The 13,541-nt window shown below is 39.5% G+C and overlaps 1 protein-coding gene and 1 pseudogene across 3 annotated transcripts in view; one reads left to right on the forward strand and one right to left on the reverse strand.

Moving 5' to 3' along the window:
* OSBPL8 (oxysterol binding protein like 8) overlaps window positions 1–2,801 on the reverse strand; it is a 166,513-nt gene extending 163,712 nt beyond the window's left edge. For all 3 annotated transcript variants that reach the window (XM_090273641.1, XM_090273640.1, XM_090273639.1), the window contains exon 1: window positions 2,410–2,801. The gene's annotated coding sequence lies outside the window, so the exon portion shown is untranslated. The remainder of the gene's footprint in view (window positions 1–2,409) is intronic.
* Window positions 2,802–12,126: 9,325 nt separating this feature from the next.
* Window positions 12,127–12,496, forward strand: LOC150012208 (small ribosomal subunit protein uS17m pseudogene; annotated as a pseudogene).
* The last annotated feature ends 1,045 nt before the right edge of the window (window positions 12,497–13,541 follow it).

The following is a 13,541-nucleotide window of genomic DNA, read 5'->3' on the forward strand; positions in this document are numbered from 1 at the left end:
CCTTCCATTATGTCTTCCAGATGAGACTCTCAACTTCATGCCTTTGAGGAGATACATGAGGAGGTGAGGACCAAGGCAGGAGAGACCTAAAATCTCTCAGGGGCTTCCCACATACTGACATGAAATCCTTACACATTAGTCCAGACATCTCTTTCTGTGTCCCATCTACAAGAAAGCTGTACTTCAGCCACAATGGCTACAATCAAGCACCTCCATTAATCTCCTTGCACAAAGCCACCTTCATTAATGAAGTACTCAGAGGCTTTTTATGTAACTTGTATTTATGTAATATTTGTAGGTCACTCCTAAGAATAAAGTAGAGCCTATGGTCATCTACTTTTGAATCTCCCAATGCCCAGAGATCACTGCTACAAATGTGTTCAGCATTAAATATTATAAGTATTAAAATATGATAGTTCAAGTATTGCTATAAGAATAAGAATTTTCCAAAATAATATTAGAAAGCTACATTAAAGTAGCAATTCTTTATTCTGTCCTTCATGCTTCAATACAAGTAACCTGCTCTTAGAGGATTATTTATAAACATACCAAATTTAAATGTACTTTCCCTAGTTAAAGAAACCTTTAAAACAAGATCTTTTTGTAATGAAGATTTTGTAAATTCATAATTTTATCATTTTTCTTAAATCAAAACAAACTAAAACATAACCACATTACACAGAATTGCATATTTCTTATTTTTTTCATAGCTTAGGTGCATTTTATTAGCTTTCTTTAGAATTGTATATTTCTCCCCAAAGTATATTTTAAGATTTTTCAATTCAAAATGAGCCAAAAATGTCTAAGTGCCATAAATGTGTTATAAGAAACATATTTGATTGCCTCTAAAATGTAATAACACTCTAAATGAAAAAATATAGCATCTTTTCACAAATCACAGATACAATAAATATTATGATTCAATAAGAGAAATAAACCATGACCATTTTTAATTAAACAGGCATTTCTAAGCACCTGGGTACAATGTATTGTTATTGTGGCTCAAATGGTTCACATGGAATTTGACCGCAAAGACTTAATCTGCATAATTAAAGACCTAAAAGGTAGTTCTTATATTTCATCTACTCCCTTCCCCAGTACTCTTAACAAGCATATGGTAGTCATTCCATACATAGTTGGTTATCAAAAAGAGATAACAAATATTTGAAATAGAGGACAAACTGCATGCCCTTACTCTTCCTTCCCCAACCTGTTTTACAAAACTAGCATGATCTGAATATTTTCATTGCAGAACAGGTTCTAGCAAGCACAGAAGTTGACCATAGTCTCTCAGTGTGATCAGTTTAAAAAACACTTGATTGGATGGAGAAACCCTATCAAGCAATTCATCCATGTTCCTCCACAATCCTTGCTCTCCTTGGAATCCTGAAAAGTCAAAACACAGTTTAAAACGGTTATTTGCAAAGACCTAAGAGGTACTAATTTGAGGCTGTTTCAGGGGAAGTTAATAACCCTACCAAACACAGGGCATTCTAATACTACTCAGATGTTATTTAAGTCTTCCAGCATCAGAAAGGCAAAAACTACATTAAATTATGTATTTAAGTCAAATATGCTTATATCATATTAGATTAGTTTTCTAATCTGTTTAAGTAGGAACCCAAGTTACAATACCTATTATTTCAGACAGCATATAGATAAAATGAAATTAGGTATGTTCCCCCAGTGCAGATGTCCCTCTTACAAAGAGTGTTAAATGACTTTTGTGAATGGAAAATATGCATATACAGTTGCTTCGCCTCAGCCGGTCCTGAGTGGGTGTCTCAATGAACCAAAAGCACACTCCGTATGTGAAGCTCCTTGGAATCTGATTCCACTCCTGAGAATGGGCTTTGAAACAAACTTGAAATTAAAAGTACACCAAAGGCTTTGCTGTTCTCTTACATGACAGGACCACAGGTACTGAGGTTCAGGGAAACAAAACCGTGTCATTCGGCTCTGCAAGGGCGGGTGCAGTCTGCGGCGCGCGGCACAACCTCCACCCTGGCTGTGTCACAGAAAAACTGGAGCCTCGCCTTAACCGCAACCAAGTGACAGCGCCCACTCTCTTGCGCGCCGCGGCTTCCGGCGAGACCCCGCCGTCCGCCCAAACTTCGGGAGGAGGCAGACATTCAGGGCGGCCAAAATGCTCGTCCCTTCCCCCAGCCCACACCGCGGCTTTGTACGGTTGCAGACGCACCTATGATGGGCCCCAAAACACTCCACCACCGCCAGCCTCTGGAATCCCCCACTCCAAAAGAGGACAAAGGAGCCAAAGAGAAACTCCTCGGCGCAGGCTGCCCGGAGCCGTCGCCGCCCCAAGCTCAGAACGTGAGGACATGAAGATGCAGTCGCCATAGGGGTGCGAACCCACCGCCCCCCCAACTCAGGAACCCACGCGACACTGACCGATGCGGAGCCCACGGATTGGCAGAACCCCCTGGGGGCCGGTTCTCCTGGGGCCCTGCACACGTCCGGTCCGACCTCAACTTCTCTCGGCCGCTGTCGCCGGCAGCAGCTGGAAAGAGAGCCCGAACTGAGGGCTCTCACTGCTGCGGAGGCGGTGCAGGCTAGACCCTCGAGGGAGACTAGAGCTCCGGCCCGCGGTCCACCGGCCAGGGCGGGAGGGCCCCCACCTTCCCTCCGTCTGCCGCTACTAGTGGCGGCTATTGCGGTGGTGAAAGCTAACGCTGCAACCGCTGGGGCTGTCGCTACCACTACCTCCCAGCCAGGAGCGCGTCGCGGCCTAATGTTGTCATCGGCTGTGTCGCCGCCTCTCTGGGCACCCAGATCCTCGGCGATCCTTCACATTCGAAAGCCCTCCCCATCCTGGTCCCGCCCCTCGGCGCGGGCTCCGGCCACACCCCTTCTCGTCATGTGACAGCGCGCGGAGGCTGCAGCTGACAGGCCTCTCCTTCGGGCGGCGACAACCGCGCCCAAACAACTGGCAGCACCTAGTTCTGCCAGGCTTATCGCCACAGAGAAGCCTCCGCACACCCGAGAGCGGCCCCGGGATGCGAGCCCATCGCCTCCCGCCCACGCCTGTGACTTGCTGAGGCGAGACCTCTGGACCGGTCGTACAGGGTCCTGCCCAATCGGAGGGGACTGCACAGTAGAGCTAGGACTCAGGAGCCCACGCTCGCTCTGAGCCCAGAGCCTGAGACCCGCCTCCCCACCCTTGGCCTTGACTCAAGTTTTAACCAAACAAAGGGAAAAAAAAAGTCTCATGGTGTCTGACTTGAAAAGCAGTAACTGCTTGTTCCTATTTCTAGTAGCAGGTTGTGTCATTTAATTTATTGTTTTTTCATTAGGGATTTTTATTTTTTAAGGAAAGGATGGTGCGTTTCAATCAAGCTGGGATGAAAATAGCCTTAGCAAAGTCTTATTTCAGGATTCTTTGTTCCAGTTTCACAGTCATTAATTTTACAATGTGCTAGGTTGGTGGCAGTTTGAAATTTGGCGATTTGTTCCATTTTTATAATAAATGTTAATTCTTGATTTTAGTAGCTTAATTTTGGACATAATCTTTTGCCTTTTTTTAAAAAAAACTATTTTCGGAGGAACTTTGCCCCTGAACCCTGTTGATTAGAGGAAAAGAGTAAAATGCTAGTCATGAAAAAAAGGTAATACAGAAATAAGGTAGAAAAGCAAAACGTTCATAATAAAAGCCTAACAAGGAAACAGATGAGAAAGCTTTCTGTAATATTAAAATTCGTTTGTAACATTTTTTTTCCTTCCAGCCCATAACAAAGAGTTTTTTCTTAGGCAGTTTTGATCTCACTACATTTTCTTAACAATATGTAAAAAAATTTTCTGATCAACTGGAAACTTTGAAATGAATAAGTTATAGAGTTTGGCCTATATAACCCTTATTAATATATTTATAGAAAAAAAGGATTTTAAAGCTCACCATTATTTCATGTTACCCAAGAAAGAAAAAAACACTATAAAATAATGCCATGCCATTGATTTTTAAGAGGCACATCTTGAATTTAGAGATGTTAAAATGTGAAAAACAATGAGTATTAGAATCTATGAAATATTGTAATGAATTGGTGTCCCAATGAAAAGATTCTACAAGTTCCGTTCAAAAGTCTGAGAGATAATACTTTTGGTTCAGATGAATATGAGGGAAGTTCACTATTCTGTGAATGACATTATTTCACCAAAACTAGTAACTTTGCAGTTTGTCAATACTGTTTTTTTCAAACTGACATAAAAATCAATTTTATTTTAAAAAATTCATTGATTTTAGAGTGAGGGAGAGGGAGAGAGAGAGAGAAAGAAAATCAATTTGTTTTCCTACTTAGGTATACATAAATTGGTTGATTCTTGTACATGCGCTGATGGGGGATCAAGCCCACAACATTGGAGTATCAGAACAACGCTCTAACCAACTGAGCTACCCAGCTAGAGCAATTTTATTTTTTAATGGAATAGAATACTGTATAAAATATCATAGTGCAGGAACACCCAAAGATGGTGGTGTAGGCAGACATGGCTCGCCTCTTCACACAACCACATCAAAATTACAACTAAAATATAGAACAACCATCACTCAGAACTATCAGAGATCATGTGGGATGGAATTCTGAAACTACAAAATCAAGTTCAATGGAAGTCTGACAACTACAGCATTAAAGAAACCACATCCATCCAGACTGGTAGGAGGGGTGCAGACATGAAACAATCTGGTCCCACACTCACATGTGGTGGATAAAAATTCGGGAGGGATATCTAAGGAGAAAGGAGTCGCAGCCCCACACCAGGTCCCCCAGTCCAGAGTTCCAGTGCCAGGAAGATAAGGTCCCATAACTTCTGGCTCCAAACACCAGCAGGGATTGAGTCAGTGGAAGAAACTACTGGAACCCCAAGCAGGTCCTCTTAAAGAACCCACACACAGACTCACCTAATCAGACTCACTCCCTCTCAGCTCCAGCACCAGCTTAGCAACTTGAAAGGCACCAGTGGCATACAGGGAGAAACTGAAGTGTCTGGCATCAAGAGAAGCAGAGGACACTGTCTTTTCTCTAAACCCTCCTCGCCATACAGAGCCGGCAAGCTGATGCTTGAACTGAGACTCTATCAACCTGGCTAACGCTGTTTGACCCACTTTGGAGATCCCCAGAGACTCTGCCCCACCAAACTTATGGACCTACCAAGCTGCTTTTCCATATGTGGCTGGTCTTGGCTTATGCTTCACAACTCCCTAAATCCTCCCAAACAAACACCAGCTGGCTTCAGTGAGCCCCAGGCCTAGCACTAGCAGCAATTAGCTTAGATGCAACAGCTTGGCTTTGCCTGGGAATCTCCAAGCCCAGCAAAGGTAGCAGCCATCTCATATTGCTTTATAGCTCAGGGAGGGTGGCCCAGAGCAAAACACATGTGGGGGCTGACCCTAGCCTGCACCATCCAGGAAAGCCTAGGGCCAGCACACCCAGTGGACAGCTACAGACCACATCAGATCACCAGCACTCTGTCCCTGCACAGCTGATCATCCATGGTGGTTAGAGGTTGGTGGTCAGTGGTCACAGTCAGTCCTTGCAGCTGACTGGCCTGGGTAAATCCCTCCCATTGATATGCCAACAGCAACCAAGGCTCAACTACAAGGGGAGGGTGTACTCAGCCCACACAAAGGGTTCATGTCAAGTTCCCAACTTGGGTGATAGGAGAGGCTGTGCCACTGGACCTACAGGACACCTACTACATTAGGCCACTCTACCAAGACATGGAATCAAAGCAGCTCTACTTAAAACACAGACACAAACATAGGGAGGATGCCAAAGTGAGGAGACAAAGAAACATGGCCCAAATGAAATAATAGGTCAAAACTCCAGAAAAAGAACTAAATGAACTCTATCAGATATAGAGTTCAAAACACTGGTGATCAGGATGCTCAGAGAACTCATTGAGTATGGCAAAAGTATAAGGGAAGAAAAGAAGGCTACACTAAATGAAATAAAGAAAAATTCATAGGGAACCAACAATGAAGGGTAGGAAGCCAGGATTCAAATCAATGATTTTGAACATAAGGAAGAAATAAACAGTCAACCATAACAGAATGAAAAAGTGAGGAGCATATAAGAAGATTCTGGGACATCTCCAAAAGGGCAAACATTGGAATCATAGGGATGCCAGAAGGAGAAGAGGAAGAGCAAGAATATGAAAACTTTCTTTGAAAAAATAATGAGTGAAAACTTCCCTAATTTGGTGAAAGAAATAGACATATAAGTACAAGAGCACAGAGAGTCCCAAACAAGTTGGACTCAAAGAGGACCACACCAAGACACATCATAATTAAAATGCCAAAGGGTAAAGATAAAGAGAGAATCTTAAAAGCAGCAAGAGAAAAGCAGAGAGTTACCTGCAAAAGAGTTCCCATAAGACTGTCAGCTGATTTCGCAAAAGAAACTTTGCAGGCAAGAAGGAACTGGCAAGAAGTATCTGAAGTGATGAAAAGCAAGGACCTACAACCTAGATTACTCTATCTAGCAAAGCTATTATTTAGAATGGAAGGTCAGATAAAGTGCTTCCTAGACAAAGTAAAGCTGAAGGAGTTCATCATCACCAAGCCATTATTCTATGAAATATTAAAGGGTCTTATTTAAGAAAAAGATCAAAACTATGAACAGTAAAATGACAGCAAACTCACAACTATCAACAACTGAATCTAAAAAAAAAAAAAAAAAAAAAACCCTAAGCAAATAACCAGAACAGGAACAGAATCATAGATATGGAGACCATTTGGAGGGTTATCAGCAGAAAGGCAGAAGGGAGAAAATGGATAAAAGATATGGGATTAAGAAGCGTAATTGGTAGGTACAAAATAGACAGGGAGATGTTAAGAACAGTATAGGAATTGGAGAAGCCAAAGAACTTATATGCATGACCCATGGACATGAACTAAGGGTGGAGATTACTGGAGGGAAGGGTGGCACTGGGTAGAGGGGAGCAAAAGGGGAAATATTGGAACAACTGTAACAGCATAATCAAAAAAATGTACTTTAAAAAAAATCACAGTGCATCTCTAAGTAAGGGCAAGTGTTGCTTTATGAAACCTTTGTCTTATGAGGGTGACAAAAAGTGTGTTCCATGTTGTGATTTAAACTGTATTTCCTATTGCAAGTTGCAATCAAATAAATTTGATAAAGAATGTTCCTAGAGCATAGATAACATGAAATATACCATCTGGGCTCTGTTCTCTGGTACTTTTCCTTTACTTTGGAACTGAGATGAAAGATTAGAAATAGGAGGCAAATTGCCTTGTCTAATCCTCTCCTGCCTTAATCTCCCATTCTTATATTGGCTGTTGAAAATGAATGGTTATTTATTGTAATGAAAAGTATGGTACTGGAAGCAAAAAGGCCTAGGTTTTAGACTTAGCTCATTAGATGCATGACTAGATAAATTATTCCCTGCATTTCAAGTTCTTTTATTTTTTAATTGGACTTCATACTTTTCCTCCAATTAATGATGCTCACATTTGAAACAAATCATTATGATGTACATAGGATTATTCAAATTCTTGTCAAATTAGCTGCAACTCCTTTCACCACACTCAAGAAATCAGAATGCGAGTAAGTGAAAGTGAAGATGTAAGTACATCTTTCATAATCTTCTATATTTTAACTATTGCTTGTAATAGTTCCTTACCATGAATAACTAATGATTTTGATATGCCTCATAATTGATTGCCTCAAAATAATGTATCAAGGCACTATAGTTGAAAAATATATGCTTTTCTAATACTTTCAAATCTAATATTCCATGATTCCAGGAAATGATCATTTAGTCTAGTATTTTCAATGTAATCAAAATATAAATAAAAATTATAATGTGTGATTCTGCACTGTAACTGAGAAATATCCAATAACACCCATTTACTATGTTAAGAGATACCGTGCAAATTTGTTACTGCTCAGTGATTTTAAGAATAATATTTTACAATAAAATTTTTCAACTATCCAATTTTTTAAATATTTTATTTATTTAAGAAAGAGTGGAAGGGAGAGAGAGAAAGAGATGGGAAGAAACACCAATCAGCTGCCTTCTCATACAACCCTGGCTGGGGACCAAACCAGCAGCCCAGGCATGTGCCCTAACTGGGAATCAAACTGGTAAGCTTTTACTTTGTGGGATGCTCAACCAACTGAAGCACACTGGTCAGGGCTTACTATACAATTTTAAGTCCAATAAAAATTCATCTCTTTTGCCTAGTATTTAATTAATTATTCATTTCTAAGAATGAGGAGGGGTTTTTCCAAATCATTTTAAGCACTGAGAGACAGAATAATCTTTCCCACAGAGTCTATTTCAAACCTGACCTAGAATGAGAAAGATTTGGCTTGTGGTTTTTTCTTTTCTTTAGCCTCATAAGAATTTATGGAGATGCTTATGTTGCCAAAGGTTGCTAATTAGGAGTTTTCTTGAAGGTTAAGATTGAAAACAACCTCAGATATAAATAAGGTATCGTATCGGCAGCCGTCTGTCTCGAGAGACGATGGTGTAGCTTCTTAAGAGTCTATCTGCACCGCCGAGAATGGTTGTGCAGTCCGACTCGGGAGTGACACGGTATCTGTCTCCTCCCGTGTTGAATCGACATCTTGCGATGATGCTGGAGTGTCCTCTCCAGTGAAGCTGAAGCTACAGAGCCTGGGCAGGGTGATATGGAGGGTCTGCTGTTGCCCATGCAGCAGACCCCCCCTCTCTTCGCAGCTGAAGGGTCCAAGGGAAAGACGGAGTCAATACAGCTTGGCTTCAGGTGCGCCGCAGGAGTTGCCGGTGTTGACTACAACGTCAAACCGCCTTAGGGACTCCGGCTCTGGATTTTCTGTCGGGGTTTACTCCCTTAGCCTTTCCCCTGAAGAGGTATGCCGCAAGGCAGCGGAGGTTTTTTGGAGTCAGAGTTTTCCTTCTCTGTATAAATAAGGTATTCAACACAAATTTGAAGACTGTAATCGATTGTATTATTACTCTTGGTCATGTGACTTGCCTTGCCCAATGGTTTGTGAGCAGATGTGACATATGCTAACTGCTTTAAATACATATGCAACATTCAGTTCAATTTCTTAGCCTTGTGCTGGCTCACATGAGAAAGGCATGTTCCAAATAGGGTCTCCGAATAAGAAAATACATGGAACATACCTAAAACTGAGCTTTTCTTTCTGAAACAGTTCTGTAGGAGGTGACCTGAAGCTACTAATATGAAACAAAGTAAAACATAAATATTTGTTGTTCTAATATAGATAGGCCTGGCCAGGCCTGGCCAGACCTGGCCAGACTGAAGGGTAGAGGGGCCAAGGGAGGGAATAGCCAGAGGCAGGGGCAGCATCTCGTTGTGATGGTAACCATGCTAGTGGGTAAGTGAGGACAGATTCTGTCACCCCTCACTCTCCCACAGAGAAGTGATGCTGAAGGAAGTCATTGCACTGAGCATGTGAAAAGCTAGTGAGGTGACTGGCTAAGCGAAAAGCCCTGCTTACTCCCTTCTTGTCCCTGGGTGAGGGTGAGACCACAGGACACAGCCACATATGACTGTAAAAGGTCAATATGGCAGCAGGGGGAGGTGCTGTCTTGTCAGTCTAGCCTGGGGAAAGGACAGGATTGGCTGGAGGGACTGGATCCTCCCAGAGCATGTGGAAGTTTAGGCCAGGAGATTTAAACTGAGGGAAGGGAGAAATGTAGTCCCTTCTTACCCACCTCACAGATGTACTGGCCAGTGGGCCTGTGGGACCTTTTTGCCCTGGAAGCCATGTCGCTAATGCCACCGTAAGATACACTCAAACCCCAGGAAGCCTAAAACCAGACTGTAACTGGGAATAAGCTTAATCACATGGATAGTCATGCAGCAGCTGCCTGCAACTGCCAAAGAGTGGTATTTTAAATTGGGAGAAGAAACTGTATTTGCAGCCTTGGACTGGTCTGGCAGAGAGTGGCTAGGTTTTCTTCTGGGTGTTCTGGAGGGGATGGGCTTTGAGCCAGGAGCCTGCCATCCTCCCAGATTATGCCGCTTTTGTATAAAAAGCCTTTTTCCCCCTTTTTCATCAAACTTGTGCCTCTGGAATTTGCCTTTGGGTGATGGCAGGTAGCCAAATTCCACTTTTGTTTGGTAATAGTTCTAAAACATAGATTTTTGAAATTGTTATATAAAATCTCCTAAAGTAAACTTGAGACCACAGATGAGTGGTTCAAAGGCTAAATGCACTATAGAACAACACTATTTAAACTCTAGTTAGTAAAACAAAATAATAGTCATCCACAAAATCATCAATCAAAGATATGATAAACATCCATTAATATTTATATTAAAAAGTCTATAAAATCTACAGATTTGTGTGCAAAATATTGCATATTGATTTTAAATACTTCTATTTAGTATGATTTGTTTTAAAGAAATAACCCTCAAGGAAAATTTGGATAACAAACAAAATAAAAAGAAGAATATAGGCTTCTAGAAAAATAAAGTACCTAGGAGTAAATTTAACCAAAGATTTAAAAGACCTGTACCCAGAAAACTATAGAGCACTGAAGAAAAAAACTGAGGAAGATAAAAATAAAAGAAGCATATATTGTGTTCATGGATTGGAAGAATTAACCTCATTAAATAGTCTACACTACCCAAAGCAATCTAGAGGTTCAACACAATTCCTATTAAAATGCCAATGGCGTATTTCACAGATCTAGGACAAATGTTCCAAAAATTTATATGGAACCAAAAAGACCTTGAATAGCCTCAGCAATTCCAAGAAAGAAAAACAAAGTTGGAGGGATCACAATACCTGATATCAGACTACACTATAAAGGTCATTGTAATCAAAATAATCTAATAATGGCATAAGAAGACAGCTGGATCAATAAAAAATTAGCTGTCTTAAACATTGGCACCTAGTGGAAAAAACAAAATTCTATCTGAGAACTTGGAGTCACAATCCAGTGTTCACTCAAAAACGGAACTTCAATTTTTACTACCTGGGTGATTCTCAAACATCTTAATCTGGTAATTTTTAACTGACATTGCTCTCAGATATCTAGCAGAAGCAAATGCCAATCATCTCTGGAAGAACTCATCTTCATCTGAATCCTTACAGAATGATTATAAATAAAATTCTGAGGAAAATTAGCAGCTCATATTTAAAAAAATTATCAGAAATAAATAGACATCATTAGTGAGAAACAATATGAACATAAGACTACAGAAACAGATACAAAAGGATTTCAGACACTGAAATTAACTGGCACAGACTATAAAGTAATTATCTAAAATATGAGTAAAGGGATAAAAGGAAGCTTGAAAATATGTACAGAGAACAATAAACTATAAAGAATGACTGAAGATATTTGGAAAAAGTAAAACTTAAAGAATTGAAAAATACAAATTATTAAAATTTAAAACTCAGTGGACAGTTTTAAGAGTTGGTTTGACACAGCAGATGTACAATCTAGTGAACTGGGAAGTAGAGTTAGAGAAATTATACCAAACTTGAGAGAAAAAGAAAAATAAATGAAAAATATAAAATACACTTCAAGTGACATGGAAGGCATTGTGAGATTTAAAATAAACTCTAATTATAGCTTCAGGAGAATAAGAAAGAGAATATGGGGCAGAGGCAACATTTGACAAGATAATGACTGAGAACTTTCCAGAACTGATTAAAGACTTCAACCTGTGGGCTTGAGTCCCCCAAGTCCTAAACAAGCTAAAGAATAATAAATCCACACTTAAATACACCACAGTGAAACTACATAGAACATCAAAAACAAAAAAGAAAACCTTAAAAGTAGCAGAGGAAAAATAAGTGTCTGGTAACTGAATTACATCAGTAACAATAGAAACCAGAAGACTGAATAATATCTTCACTGGGCCAAAAGAAAATGACTGTCAATACCCAGTGGAAAGATCTTTCAAGAATGAGGCCATAATAAGGCATTTTCAGGCAAGCAAAAGCAGAGTTTGGTGCTAATATAGTCTCACTAATACAAAATCTAAAGAAATTTCTTTCTTTAGACAAAAATAAAATGACCCCAAATGGGAGGTCTGAGAGTTTAGACTACAGGAAGAGCGTTGAAAGTGGTAAATATTGCTTAGGACTTCGGAGTCAGAAGGTGGCCAAAACAAAGGCACCTGGAATGGCAATACCTCGTTCATTTGTCCATGCCAAATGGGTCGTGGGGAAAGTAATTGGGACAGCAATGCAAAAAACTGCTGAAGTGAGAGTAACCAGGCTTGTTCTGGATCCCTATTTACTAAAATATTTTAGTAAATGAAAAACCGACCTTGCTCACGATGCTCTTCAGCAGTGCACCGTTAGGGATATTGTGTATCTCAAAGCTTTACCTGTTCCACGAACAAAACATGTGAAACATGAGCTGGCTGAGATCATTTTCAAAGTTGGGAAAACCCTGTGCAGGAACTACCTACCTGGAGAGTTCAGTTAATTTGGAAACCACACATCTAACCAAAAATCTGGAAGAACTCAGTATCTCTTCAGAACAGTGAAGAAGGATTAAAATAAGGAGCCAAAGGGAAAGATTTATAAGTCTGCTCTCTGGACAAAGAAATTTTTCTAAGTTTTATCACAAACTGATCAGTTTCTTTACTGGTGTTTATGAAATAGCTAAAAGTCAGTGAATAAAGGGTTTGTTATAATATCCCCCCCAAAAATAAAAGAAAGTAAGAAAGTGGTAAATATTTACATAAATCTAAAAACCATTGATTATACAAAACAGAACAGTTAAATTATTTTAATAATATTTTAAAGGGAAAAATAACAATCATTCATATGCCTAACATCAGACTAAGTCCCATAAAATTCTTACATTATACATATTGACATCATCAGATCAAGTATTATAACCATTTGTATAATTATCTCCATCTAGTATATACCTTTAGAAGCAAAAACACTAAGCATTTTCTTATTTTTGTTTTCTAATCAATATAGGTAAAATTGTATCAATATTTTACTGGTATTTTCTTTTAAACAGGTGTACTAGTACAGCATTTTAAATTTTTCTTGATAACAACTTTATTATTAAATTTGTATAATGTACCAATGAAGATGATTTATTAATAATTAGACTAAGAAGTTAGCATATATTTAGGAGATCATGATTCAGAGTAATAAAAGGCAGAATTATATACAATTTTGACATGTCTATGAAGTGTTAATGATTCCCACCATAGATATCTAAAAATGAAAGTTCATCATAATGAATTATATAATTATGTATTCACAGGTAAAGGACAATTAAGTCTTACTGAAAAGCTCTGCCTACTCTTTCCACCCACCTTGCCTATTCAAAATTAGGTGCTATGACTTTTAATACTATCTGGAAATAGTTAGAAATTTATGCTCAGAATATAAGAATTTTAATTCCTGAGTTTTAATTCAGCTCAGAATGCATCTTAAACTCCAAATAAATTTTAAAAAGAACCCATTACTTTCTGATATGTTTCTTGTTACAATTTCATGAGAGTATGTAAAAAGCTGTTTATCACAATAATGTAAACATAGGAAGCATAGAACAAACCCTTACATTTC

The sequence above is a fragment of the Furipterus horrens genome, unplaced genomic scaffold, assembly GCF_987537825.1.
Source record: "Furipterus horrens unplaced genomic scaffold, mFurHor1.1.pri manual_scaffold_4, whole genome shotgun sequence".
Taxonomy (NCBI): Eukaryota; Metazoa; Chordata; class Mammalia; order Chiroptera; family Furipteridae; genus Furipterus; species Furipterus horrens.